Below are 14,990 nucleotides of genomic sequence, written 5' to 3'. Positions count from 1 at the left end.
AGAAAACAGTAGCAACAAAATGACACGATCAACATGCTACGTCTATTAGTTTGGGTCTAGTCCATCACGTGATTCTCCTAATGACGTGATCCAGTTATCAAGCAACAACACCTTGTTCATAATCAGAAGACCCTGGCTATCTTTGATCAACTGGCTAGCCAACTAGAAGCTTGCTAGGGACAGTGTTTTGTCTATGTATCCACACATGTATATAAGTCTTCATTCAATACAATTATAGCATGGATAATAAACGATTATCATGAACCAAGAAATATAATAATAACTAATTTGTTATTGCCTCTAGGGCATATTTCCAACAGTCTCCCACTTGCACTAGAGTCAATAATCTAGTTCACATCACCATGTGATTTCAACGAATCCAACACCCATATAGTTATGGGGTCTGATCACGTCTTGCTCGTGAGAGAGGTTTTAGTCAACGGTTCTGGAACTTTCAGATCCGTGCGTTCTTTACAAATCTTTATGCCATCTTATAGATGTTGCTACTACGTGCTATTCGGAAATGCTCCAAATATCTACTCTACTATACGAATCCCTTTCACTACTCATAGTTATTCGGATTAGTGTCAAAGCTTGCATCGACGTAACCCTTTACGACGAACTCTTTAACCACCTCCATAATCGAGTAAAATTCCTTAGTCCATTTAGTTACTAAGGATAACTTTGACCGCTGATCAGTGATTCAATCCTGGATCACTCTGTGTACCTCTTAACAGACTTGCTGCAAGGCACACATCAGGTGCGGTACTCAGCATGGCATACTTTAGAGTCTACCGCTAAGGCATAGAAGACGACCTTCGTCTATTCTCTTTATTCTGCCATGGTCGGGTTTTGAGTCTTGCTCAAATTCACACCTTACAACGCAACCAAGAACTCCTTCTTTGCTGATCTATTTTGAACTCCTTCAAAACTTGTCAAGGCATGCATCTTGTTGAAACTTCCATTAAGCGCTTTCGATCTATCTCCATAGATCTTTGATGCTCGATGTTCAAGTAGCTCAATCCAGGTATTCCTTTGAAAACTCCTTTCAAACAACCTTGTATGCTTTACAGAAATTCTACATTACTTCTGAAACACAATATGTCAACCACATATACTTATCAGAAATTCTATAGTGCTCCCACTCACTTCTTTGGAAATACAAGTTTCTCATAAACCTTGTACAAACCCAAAATCCTTGATCATCTCATCAAAGTGTATATTCCAACTCCGAGATGCTTGCACCAGTCCATTTAAGGATCGCTGGAGCTTGCATACTTGCTAGTATCTTTAGGATCGACAAAACCTCATGGTTGTATCTCATACAATGTTTTCTCAAGGAAACCGTCGAGGAAACAATGTTTTGACATCCTACATGCAATATTTCATAAATAATGCAGCAACTACTAACATAATTCTAACAGACTTTTAGCATCGCTATGAGTGAGAAAGTCTCATCATAGTCAACTGTTTGATCTTGTCGGAACCATCTTTGCGACAGGTCGAGCTTTTCTTAATAGTGACTTATCACTATCATCGTCTGTCCTCCTTTTAAAGATCCATCTTTACTCAATAGTCCTATGACCATCATGTAGTTCTTCCAAAGTCTACACTTTGTTTTCATACATGGATCCTCTCTCGGATTTCATGGCTTCCAGCCATTTGTCGGAATCTAGGCCCACCATTGCTTTCTCCATAACTCGTAGGTTCACTGTTGCTCAACAACATGACCTCCAAGACAGGGTTACCGTACCACTCTGCAGTAGTACGCGACCTTGTCAACCTACGAGGCTTGTAGTAACTTGATCCGATGCTCGATGATCACCATCATCAGCTTTCACTTCAATTGGTGTAGGCGCCACAGGAACAACTTCCTGCGCCCTGCTACACACTGGTCGAAGTGATGGTTCAATAACCTCATCAAGTTCTACCACCCTCCCACTCAATTCTTTCGAGAGAAACCTTTCCTCGAGAAAGGATCCGTTTCTAGAAACAAACACTTTGCTTTTGGATCTGAGATAGGAGATGTACCCAACTGTTTTGGATATCCTATGAAGATGCATTTATCCGCTTTGGGTTCGAGCTTATCAGACTGAAATTTTTTCACATAAGTGTCTAAACCCCAAACTTTCAAGAAACGACAGTTTAGATTTCTCTAAACCTCAGTCTATACTGTGTCATCTCAACGGAAATACGTGGTGCCCTATTTAAAGTGAATGCGGTTGTCTCTAATGCTTAACCCAGAAACGATAGTGGTAATTCGATAAGAGACATCATAGCATGCACCATACCAAATAGTGTGTGGCTATGACGTTCAGACACATCATCACACTATGATGTTCTAGGTGGCATTAACCGCGAAACAATTTCCACAGTGTCTTAACTGCGTACCAAAACTCGTAACTGAGATATTCATTTCTATGATCATATCGTAGACAGTTTATCCTCTTGTTATGACGAACTTCACTCCGAAACAGAATTGAACTTTTCAATATTTCATACTTGTGATTCATTAAGCAAATACTCTAGTATCTACTCAAATCGTCATTGAAGTAAGAACATAATGATATCCAGTGCGTGCCTCAGCACCCATCGGACTGCATACATCAAAATGTATCACTTCCAACAAGTTACTATCTTATTTCATCTCAATGAAAACAAGGCCTTGCTCATGTGGTATGATTTGCATGTCACTAGTGATTCAAAATCAAGTGAGTATAAAGATCCATCAGCATGGAGCCTGTTCATGCAATTTATACCAACATGACTCAAGCGGCAGTGCCACAAGTAAGTGGTACTATCATCATTACCTCGTATCTTTTGGCACCAATATCATGAACATGTGTAACACTACGATCGAGATTCAATAAACCATTGAAGGTGGTTATTCAAGAAAATAGAGTAACCATTATTCTCTTTAAATGAATAGTCGTATTGCAATAAACACGATCCAATCATGTTCATGCTTAACGCAAGCACCAAATAACAATTATTTAGGTTTAACACCAATCCCGATGGTAGAGGGAGCGTGCGACGTTTGATCATATCAACCTTGGAAAAACTTCCAACACGTATCGTCACCTCGCCTTTAGCTAGTCTCCGTTTATGCCGTAGCTTTCATTTCGTGTTACTAATCACTTAGCAACCGAACCGGTATCCAATACCCTCATGCTACTAGGAGTACTAGTAAAGTACACATCAACATCATGTATATCAAATATACTTCTTTTGACTTTTGCCAGCCTTCTTATCTACCAAGTATCTAGAGTTGCTCCGCCTCAGTGACTGTTCCCCTCATTACAGAAGCACTTAGTCTCGGGTTTGGGTTTAATCTTGGGTCTCTTCATGACACGCCCAAGATGCGACCCTATCCTCAGTTTGGCACGGGGGCCTCGTCAGGGATAGAAGCGCATCTCGTCGTGTCGCAAGAATGGATATCGTTACAAGTACATGTACTGAAAAGGAGAGATATATAAAGAGGGTTGGCTTATACTCGCCACAAGCTACATCAGAGTCACATCAGTACATTACATAATCATCAAGAGTAAGAGCAGGGTCCGTCTACGGACGAAAAACAAACGACAAAAGAAGAACGACGTCCATCCTTGCTATCCCAGGCTGCCGGCCTGGAACCCATCCTAGATCGAAGAAGAAGAAGAAGAAGCAACTCCAAATGAACAATCAACGCGCTCGCGTCAAGTAACCTTTACCTGTACCTGCAACTGGTGGTGTAGTAATCTGTGAGCCACAGGGGACTCAGCAATCTCATTTCCAAAGGTATCAAGACTAGCAAAGCTTTATGGGTGAGATAAGGTTAAGTGGTGAGGTTGCAGCAGCGACTAAGCATTTATTTGGTGGCTAACTTACGAGTACAAGAAGTAAGAGGGGGAAGATCTACGCATAGCGGACGTGAACTACAGATGACCAAATGAATGATCCTGAACACCTACTTACGTCAGTCATAACCCCACCATGTCCTCGATCGGAGAAGGAACTCACGAAAGAGACAGTCACGGTTACGCACACAGTTGGCATATTTTAATTAATTAGCTTCAAGTTATCTAGAACCAGTGTTAAACGAAGTTTCCACGTTGCCACATAACCGCGGGCACGGCTTTCCGAAAGATTTAATCCTGCAGGGGTGCTCCAACTAGTCCATCACAAATTACCACAAGCCACATAGAAATCCTCAATCACGAAGCTCGCGATCTCGTCGGATTCCCTAATGGAAAACCTCAACTCTGAGATTACCCAAAGCATCACCGGAATCCCGATGCACAAGATATCTCGTCAAAGGTAAAACTAATCCAGCAAGGCCGCCCGACGTGTCGACGATCCCGATAGGAGTCGCGTACCTCGTTCTCAGGACACGACGGATGAGCGATGGTTACCACGCCGAACGCCGAGTTGCCCCGGGTAGCGTTAATAAGCTGCTCTGTTTTGGACCAACACTCATGAGGAGCACTGGCCCGGGGTTTGATTAAATTATCCTCGGGGCCCGGGAAGTCCCTATGCAATTTTATTAAGTGATTAGGCAAATGTAGTACCAATGTTGGGCCTTGCCAGACCAGCTTTAATCTAAAACGAATTATCAAGGGGGTCCCCATAACGACCCCGATCGTGTTAGGAGCGCTCATTTATGGAACATAACACCGGTAGCCGGTAACTAAAGTGGGCAAAGGTGGAACAAAACACCAGGCTAGAAAGGCCGAGCCTTCCACCTTTTACCAAGTATATAGGTGCATTAAATTTAATAGCAATTAAATATGGTGGTAACAAGGAACCCATGCTTTGCATGGAAGCCACTGCACCTGCAACTAGCAACGCTATCAACAGGGTTAAGCAAGCAGTAACATAGCCAATCAGTGGTTTGCTAGGGTGAACAGGTTGATGGTTTCATGGCATTGTAGAGAGGCTGATATTTAACAGGTGGTAGGCAACGAGACGTAAACGATAGCAACGGTAAAACTAGCATGGCAATGATAGTAATGGTATCTGGGGAAATGATCATCTTGCCTGAGATCCCGCTTGGAAGAAGGATGCCTCCGTGAAGCAGACGAACCGACGTAGTCGAACGGGTCCTCACAATCCGGCACGCGTGCGGAGCTCTATCGAGACGAAGCAAACCGGAAACACAAACCATCACACGGAATTCACCACACGATGCACAACACAAATGATGCATGAGAAGGTGAAAACATGCAAGGCACGGCATGACAATTCACGCAATCAAACACTACACCTTAAGTGAAGTTCGGTATGCTCGAGTTGCATTTTGACAAAACTCCACGTTAATTATTTAGTTCACTCCCGGTTATTTGCACGGCAATATTAAATGTGATTAAGCATGGCAAGAGGTGAAGCATAATTAAACTACTTATCTAGGCATTTTAAGTGAGGTCGGAAATGACATATAGCACCTCCGAAATGACCCCACGTGTTAATTTACAATTCTGTCCAGATCTGAACTAATGCATTTAATTGGTTGTTAAACAGCAAAACAAATAGGTTCACGTGATTCTACGCGTCATGGCAAGCAATCTACACATAAGGAACATCTCCAACGGAGCTACGGATCAAAAGATACGGACACCGCAAGATATGATGGCATGAATGCAATATGTGAGCAACGACGGCTACGAGCACTTCAACACATACAAACAGCACGAGAAAATGAAACTACATGAGATTCTAAGCAAGTTTCATGTAGGACACGATCAAATCGGAGCTACGGTTCGAAAACTACGAGCAAAACAAGAAAACACTACAATCTGCCAAAATCAGCCTCATAGCATTTTCTACGCCTCACAACTTCGGCTACGCAACTCCGATATGCATAAGCAAGGCACGGCACGGAAGAGGGCAAGGAGCACTACTACAAACATCTAACCACAACTAGCATGGCAGCAAGGAGCACTAGGAAAAGAAGGCACAAAAAGGCATCCCACACACTATTTCAGACTTGGTGAAAATAACACCTCCTGAAAGTGCAGCTTTCAGCCTGAAGCAATATTGACAGCAGCAAAACCTATAGCTACAGGCCTCCAAATGGCATGAAACTTAACAGCATGCTAGAGAAACACAAGGGGAACAACTAACTCCATTGGACCAACCTCAAAAGAGCTACAGATCTAAAGATGCAAGCAAGACAAGACAGCAACAAAATATAACAGATTCCAGACTTAGAAATATTTCAGCCCCTCTAAAACAGCACTATTCAAGCAACTTGAGGGCAGTCAAACAACACCTAAACATGCATTTCTATTGCAACTAAAATTACCAGGGGCTAAACAAAACATCGAAGATCAACTCCCTAGTTGACAACTCCGTCAAACAACGCACGGAATAAATCCTACGAATTAAACCAAAGGGCATCACGGTAAAATATCTCGCGAACCAACTTACTCGAAAGCTAAAACTAATTGCACAGAAAAATCCCATGGATTTTTCCACCCCGGAAACATATAAAATAAGTGGGGTTTGCAACACGAAATAATGCCACACAATAATGCGGGAGAATTAAACCTAGACACGAAAAATAATCTAACGGGCAATCCCTACACTCAAAAATACGAGTGACCGCGACAAAATACCTAGAATAAAGGTCCCTAAAACATAGGCATTTTATCTAAGGCACACGGGCAATCCGGACTTGCGCGGGAAATAAATACGGGCTCTAACAAATTAGGACAGCAAGTTAATCTATGCATACGGCACGCCAAACGACGCCAAACAAATATGCAAGTTTCAAATTCGTACTCTACGCGCGAAACTACCACAAAAGCATATCTAAAACATCGCGATCCGACTTACGGATAAATAACTACGGGCGTTCTAATATACGGATATTTCTGGAAATATAACTAATTCTGAAAATCAACTTAAATCGCTAAAGGGCCGAACAGGCGGGCGCTGCTTAACAAAACTACGCATGAGGGAAGGGGATAGCTCACCCGAGGAAAAAGGTCTCTTGGGCCGGGGCGCTGGAGGCGAGATGGGCCGAGGAAGCTGCCATGGGAGCGGGCCGAGGCGGCCGACTGGTGTCGGTGGAGCTGGACCGACGGCTCAGGGCACTGGGCCGCTGCGGGCCGGGGCCGGCCTGGCGAGCGACAGCTGGCGGCGGCGCTGCGGGCGACGCACGGGAGGCCAGGCGGGAGAAGCGCTTGCGTCGGCTCCGCGCGAGGGGATCTGGCGGCGCTGGCACGGACACTGGGTGGCAGCTGCCTCGGTCCACGCGAGGCCGACCCGATCTGTCGGATCGGGCGGGAAGGCGCTGGAGGTAGCGCGGTCAACGGGAGGGACTGAGGCGGCGCCTCGCGCTCGTCCCGATGCACCCGAAGGGCGGCGGCGGCAGAAGACCTGTCCAGGGCACGGGACCAGGGCGGTGATGGGGCGCTCCCGATCTGGATCCCCAGATCGCGCGGGGTGGCGGCGCTCCCGAGGCCACTGCGGCAAGAGGAAGCAAAGACACGGGCTGATGCTTGAATGGATGGATGGATTCGGGACGCCAGGCTTCGCGACTGACTGCACTGGACCTAGGGAAAAACGGCTGGCATTGAAACCGAGGAAGGAAAAGAACCCTAGGAAGAAATGAGACTCGGCGGCGGCAGGGGGACAAATCTCCTAGAATTCAGGGGCTAGACTGTTTGGCTAGGGTTAGATTAGGGGTTATCTGGACCCTCTGATATAAATCGGATGGTCGAGAAAGAATAGGCTAGGGAGTCCAATGGACAAACCGATGACTGATTGCGGTAAAACGGGGTTGATCCGGACCCAACGGTCACGAGCACCCGGGTTCGGGTTTCGGGAGGTTTTCGGACTGGCCGCGAGTAGAGTCGACGCACTAAACAGAGGGGCTAGGCGAAGATGAGAGGGAAAACGGGCGACCCGGCAACATATTTTAAAACACCGACAAACGTCCGACACTAGACCGAATACGGTGCCGCTACGGTCGACCGTTCGGGTACCAGACGGTCTCCGATCGCGACGAGATTCGACAAGCGGCCTAGCTATAATAAAATAAGACCGCACGTCAAATCTCAACCCGATCAGAGAAAGTTTTAAACGCATTTTAAAAACAGGGTTCCGACGGTGCCGCAGGCGCGTGCGAGTGCGGTCGGGCTCAGAACGGACGACGACGCGAACCGGCAACTAACAACGGATGCAAGTTTTGAAAACGGGCGGCAATGGAGATGCCGATGCAATGATGATGATGCGCATGATGCGATGATGATGCGGCAACTGAAAATACGCACACGACGAAAACGGAAAGAAAAGGGGAATCTTCTGGAATGTCGGCATCGGGCTGTCACACTTCATTAGTGCAGCAACTGTTTTGCCGTTTCACGAAGTATCCCTTCTAGCCCTTTCTTGAAACTTAGTGGTTTTACAAACCATCAACTATTGATGCTCCTTCTTGATTTCTACTTTCGCAGTGTCAAACATCGCGAATCGCTCAAGGATCATTGTATCTATCCTTGATATGTTATAGTTCATCACGAAGCTCTCACAGCTTGGTGGCAGTGACTTTGGAGAACCATCACTATCTCATCTGGAAGATTAACTCCCACTTGATTCAAGTGATTGTCGTACTCAGACAATCTGAGCACACGCTCAATGATTGAGCTTTTCTCCTTTACTTTGTGGACAAAGAATCTTGTCGGAGGTCTCGTACCTCTCAACAAGGGCACGAGCATGAAATCACAATTTCATCTCTTTAGAACATCACTTATGTTCCGTGACGTTTCAAAACGTCTTCGGTGCCTTGTTTCTAAGCCATTAAGTATTTTGCACTGAACTATCGTGTAGTCATCAGAAACGTGTATGTCGGATGTTCACAGCATCCACAGACGACGCTCGAGGTGCAGCACACCGAGTAGTGCATTAAGGACATAAGCCTTCTGCGCAGCAACGAGGACAATCCTCTTCAAAGTTTGCTACTATCAACTTTCAACTAAATTTTCTCTAGGAACATATAAAAACAGTAGAGCTATAGCGCAAGCTACATCGTAATTCGCAAAGACCATTAGACTATGTTCATGACAATTAGTTCAATTAATCATATTACTTAAGAACTCCCACTCAAAAGTACATCTCTCTAGTCATTTGAGTGGTACATGATCCAAATCCACTATCTCAAGTCCGATCATCACGTGAGTCGAGAATAGTTTCAGTGGTAAGCATCTCTATGCTAATCATATCGACTATACGATTCATGCTCAACCTTTCGGTCTCATGTGTTCCGAGGCCATGTCTGCACATGCTAGTCTCGTCAAGCTTAACCCGAGTGTTCTGCTTGTGCAACTGTTTTGCACCCGTTGTATGTGAACGTTGAGTCTATCACACCGGATCATCACGTGGTGTCTCGAAACGAAGAACTGTCGCAATGGTGCACAGTCGGGGAGAACACAATTTCGTCTTGAAATTTTAGTGAGATATCACCTCATAATGCTACCGTCGTTCTAAGCAAGATAAGGTGCAAAAAAGGATTAACATCACATGCAATTCATAAGTGACATGATATGGCCATCATCATGCGCTTCTTGATCTCCATCACCAAAGCACCGGCATGATCTTCTTGTCACCAGCGTCACACCATGATCTCCATCAACGTGTCGCCATCGGGGTTGTCGTGCTACTCATGCTATTACTACTAAAGCTACGTCCTAGCAATATAGTAAACGCATCTGCAGGCACAAACGTTAGTTTAAAGACAACCCTATGGCTCCTGCCGGTTGCCGTACCATCGATGAGCAAGTCGATATTAACTATTACAACATGATCATCTCATACATCCAATATATCACATCACATCGTTGGCCATATCACATCACAAGCATACCCTGCAAAAACAAGTTAGACGTCCTCTAATTTTGTTGTTGCATGTTTTACGTGGTGACCATGGGTATCTAGTAGGATCGCATCTTACTTACGTAAACACCACAACGGAGATATATGAATTGCTATTTAACCTCATCCAAGGACCTCCTCAGTCAATTCCGATTCAATTAAAGTTGGAGAAACTGACACCCGTCAGTCATCTTTGAGCAACGGAGTTACTCGTAGCGATGAAACCAGTCTCTCGTAAGCGTACGAGTAATGTCGGTCCGAGCCGCTTCGATCCAACAATACCGTGGAATCAAGAAAAGACTAAGGAGGGCAGCAAAACGCACATCACCGCCCACAAAAACTTTTGTGTTCTACTCGAGAAGACATCTACGCATGAACCTAGCTCATGATGCCACTGTTGGGGAACGTCGCATGGGAAACAACAAATTTCCTACGCGCACGAAAACCTATCATGGTGATGTCCATCTACGAGAGGGGATGTTCGATATACGTACCCTTGTAGACCGCACAGCAGAAGCGTTAGTGAACGCGGTTGATGTAGTGGAACGTCCTCACGTCCCTCGATCCGCCCCGCGAACCGTCCCGCGATCAGTCCCACGATCTAGTGCCGAACGGACGGCACCTCCGCGTTCAGCACACGTACAGCTCGACGGTGATCTCGGCCTTCATGATCCAGCAAGAGAGACGGAGAGGTAGATGAGTTCTTCGGCAGCGTGACGGCGCTCCGGAGGTTGGTGGTGATCTTATCTCAGCAGGGCTCCGCCCGAGATCCGCAGAAACGCGATCTAGAGGTGAAACCATGGAGATATGTGGTCGGGCTGCCGTGGCAAAGTTTTTTCAAATCAGCCCTAAAACCTCCGTATATATAGGGGGAAGAGGGGGAGCCTTGCCTTGGGGTCCAAGGACCCCTAAGGGCTTCGGTCGAGCCAAGGGGGAAGGTCTCCCCCCCCCAAACCGAGTCCTACTTAGTTTGGAAGGTGGAGTCCTTCTTCCCTTTCCCACCTCCTCCTTTTTTTTCTTTTCACTTTGATTTTTCTTCCAATGCGCATAGGGCTCTTTTGGTCTGTCCCACCAGCCCACTAAGGGCTTGTGTGCCACCCTCAATGCCTATGGGCTTCCCCGGGGTGGGTTGCCCCCCCCCCCCCCGGTGAACTCCTGGAACCCATTCGTCATTCCCGGTACATTCCCGGTAACTCCGAAAACCTTCCGGTAATCAAATGAGGTCATCCTATATATCAATCTTTGTTTCCGGACCATTCCGGAAACCCTCGTGACGTCTGTGATCTCATCCGGGACTCCGAACAACATTCGGTAACCAACCATATAACTCAAATACGCATAAAACAACGTTGAACCTTAAGTGTGCAGACCCTGCGGGTTCGAGAACTATGTAGACATGACCCGAGTGACTCCTCGGTCAATATCCAATAGCGGGACCTGGATGCCCATATTGGATCCTACATATTCTACGAAGATCTTATCGTTTGAACCTGAGTGCCAAGGATTCATATAATCCCGTATGTCATTCCCTTTGTCCTTCGGTATGTTACTTGCCCGAGATTCGATCGTCAGTATCCGCATACCTATTTCAATCTCGTTTACCGGCAAGTCTCTTTACTCGTTCCGTAATACAAGATCCCGCAACTTACACTAAGTCACATTTCTTGCAAGGCTTGTGTGTGATGTTGTATTACCGAGTGGGCCCCGAGATACCTCTCCGTCACACGGAGTGACAAATCCCAGTCTCGATCCATACTAACTCAACGAACACCTTCGGAGATACCTGTAGAGCATCTTTATAGTCACCCAGTTACGTTGCGACATTTGATACACACAAAGCATTCCTTCGATGTCAGTGAGTTATATGATCTCATGGTCATAGAAACAAATACTTGACACGTAGAAAACAATAGCAACAAAATGACACGATCAACATGCTACGTCTATTAGTTTGGGTCTAGTCCATCACGTGATTCTCCTAATGACGTGATCCAGTTATCAAGCAACAACACCTTGTTCATAATCAGAAGACCCTGACTATCTTTGATCAACTGGCTAGCCAACTAGAGGCTTGCTAGGGACAGTGTTTTGTCTATGTATCCACACATGTATATAAGTCTTCATTCAATACAATTATAGCATGGATAATAAACGATTATCATGAACCAAGAAATATAATAATAACTAATTTATTATTGCCTCTAGGGCATATTTCCAACATTCGTCACTCCCGGTACATTCCCGGTAATGCTCGAAAACCTTCCGGTAACCAAATGAAGCCATCCTATATATCAATCTTTGTTTCCCGACCATTCCTGAAACCCTCGCGACGTCCGTGATCTCATTCGGGACTCCGAACAACATTCGGTAACCACACATATAACTCAACTATACTAAAACATCATCGAACCTTAAGTGTGCACACCCTGCGGGTTCGAGAACTATGTAGACATGCCCCGAGGTACTCCTCGGTCAATATCCAATAGCGGGACCTGGATGCCCATATTGGATCCTACATTTTCTCCGAAGATCTTATCGGTTGAACCTTGGTGTCAAGGATTCATATAATCCCGTATGTCATTCCCTTTGTCCTTCGGTATGTTACATGCCCGAGATTCCATCGTCGATATCCACATACGTATTTCAATCTCGTTACCGGCAAGTCTCTTTACTCGTTCCGTAATACAAGATCTCATGACTTACACTTAGTCACACTGCTTGCAAGGTTTGCGTGTGATGTTGTATTACCGAGTGGGCCCCGAGATACCTCTCCGTCATACGGAGTGACAAATCTCAGTCTTGATCCATACTAACTCAACGGACACCTTCAGAGATACCTGTAGAGCACCTTTATAGTCACCTAGTTAGGTTGCGACGTTTGATGCACATAAGGTATTCCTCCGGTGCTAGTGAGTTATATGATCTCATGGTCATAGGAACAAATACTTGACACGCAGAAAACAATAGCAATAAAACGACACGATCAATATGCTACGTTCATAGTTTGGGTCTAGTCCATCACATGATTCTCCTAATGATGTGATCCCGTTATCAAGTGACAACACTTGTCTATGCTTAGGAAACCTTGACCATCTTTGATCAACGAGCTAGTCAACTAGAGGCTTAGTAGGGACAGTGTTTTGTCTATGTATCCACACATGTATTTGAGTTTCCAATCAATACAGTTATAGCATGGATAATAAACGATTATCACGAACAAAGAAATATAATAATAACCAATTTATTATTGCTCTAGGGTATATTTTCAACAAAACCTTCCTTCTTGAAAACAATTGTACCGCCCAAGCCAATAAAGTAGGAACAAGGAATGCTCACATATATATCATCATCTTCAGAATTCAAACCAATTTCAAGAGTTAAGGAACCAGTTCTAGGAATTGACAGAAAATCCTTCAAACTACTCACAACCAAGCTCGGAATAACCTGGCAAAAAACATCAAGTTATATGATGTTCAACTTGCAAATTTTAAAAAATAAACTCTAAAGCTCAACATACATAAATAACAAATAAATAAACAGTACCAAAAACAAGCTCACCATATGTTCACGATTGACATTCATGGAGGTAATTATGTGAACAAAAGGAGAACATAATATGTAGTTGTCATCAAAGAGCTGTCGCGACATGACATACATTTGATGATAATTTAGAGTGACACCACAACTATGAAAACAACTTTCAACAAGTTCCCTCCGAGTTTCACTCAAATCCTCGAGAGCTACAAAAAAATAATTTCACAAACTGAGCAAAACAGCAAAACAGCAAAACGTATAAGCTGAAACAAAACTAAAAATCAGTCCAACAAATAACATAGCAACACAGGGTAAAGGGAACAACATAACACCACCCCGATGAAAATCGACACAATCATAGTTCCATACTGCTCAAGCCTAACAGTCATCATGTAATGATGACGGAGACCATAATCATTCACAAGTTCCTCCCACGAAGAACCATGGAATTTACTGCTCATCCAACCATGTCTAAACAGAACATGGTATAAGTTACCCTCACTGTTGTGAAGAGCAAGATCAATATCAGTGTCACCCCTGCGAATAGCTAAAGATGTACACTCCTCAATGTACCGAGCAAGATGTGATCTAACACTGCACGGAACATACTACAACAAAAATGGAAGCAAACATCATAATCATATAAACAAAGACATTGGAAAACATTCCAACCAAAACATCATCAACAAAATGCCACAATCAGATAAACAAGATATAAAATCTTACAACACGCCTTGAACATCGACGATCCAGCACAACAGTGAATACAGACGCACCGGAATCAAAGGAAGAACAAGGGCCACCTGGAGATCGACAAAATGGGCAAGCCATTTACCTGCAAATTAATGGTGACCAATAAGAACTACTTCCACATCAGAATTGAAAGTTGACATTTGATCTTGTTGGAAGCCCTCACCCGTAATTTCCCCTGAAATCTCAATTTCCTGGAAATATAATTGGAAAAACAAAAACAGGAAACAACATGGCGATTTACCAGGGATAACCACAGCGACGCGACGACGACGCGACCACGATGGAAGGTCGACGACACCGGGACGGACGACGGCAGGACAAGCACAGCAGGACGCATGACGACAACACGACCACAACGGGACGAATGCCGGCAGGACGACCAAAGTGGAACGAACGGCGGCCGCGAGACGGGACGAAGCAAATCTGAATAAATAGATTGAAGGATTACTAGAAAACCTAAATTATATAGAGGCTTAATTGCATAAATGGGAAAACCGAAAAAGCGAAAACCGGAAATAACGGGACTCTTCCCTGCACGACAAGTGTCACGCGCGGAGCGCTGTTGAAAGGTCTACAACACGCTCAGAACACGACAATTGTCGCGCGGAGGGAACATCCCGCCTAACCGTTGCGAGTTGTACTTCCTACCTAGTGATTTCGAGTGGATAGATGTATAGACAACTCCTTTCGTTGTTTCGCCGGCCCATTACACAATCTGGCTTTCCAATCATTTTTACAGAGGGGCGACCCATAAGCCCAACTCTGGCGTATCCCCTCATCCCCGCAAAGGGGAAGATGCATCCACAAATTTTGCAACGGTGGCGGACGGCGGCCGGAGACCTGCTGCCGGCGAG

The sequence above is a fragment of the Hordeum vulgare genome, chromosome 3H (genome assembly GCF_904849725.1).
Source record: "Hordeum vulgare subsp. vulgare chromosome 3H, MorexV3_pseudomolecules_assembly, whole genome shotgun sequence".
NCBI classification, from domain to species: domain Eukaryota; kingdom Viridiplantae; phylum Streptophyta; class Magnoliopsida; order Poales; family Poaceae; genus Hordeum; species Hordeum vulgare.
Note: the sequence above shows the minus strand (reverse complement) of the source record.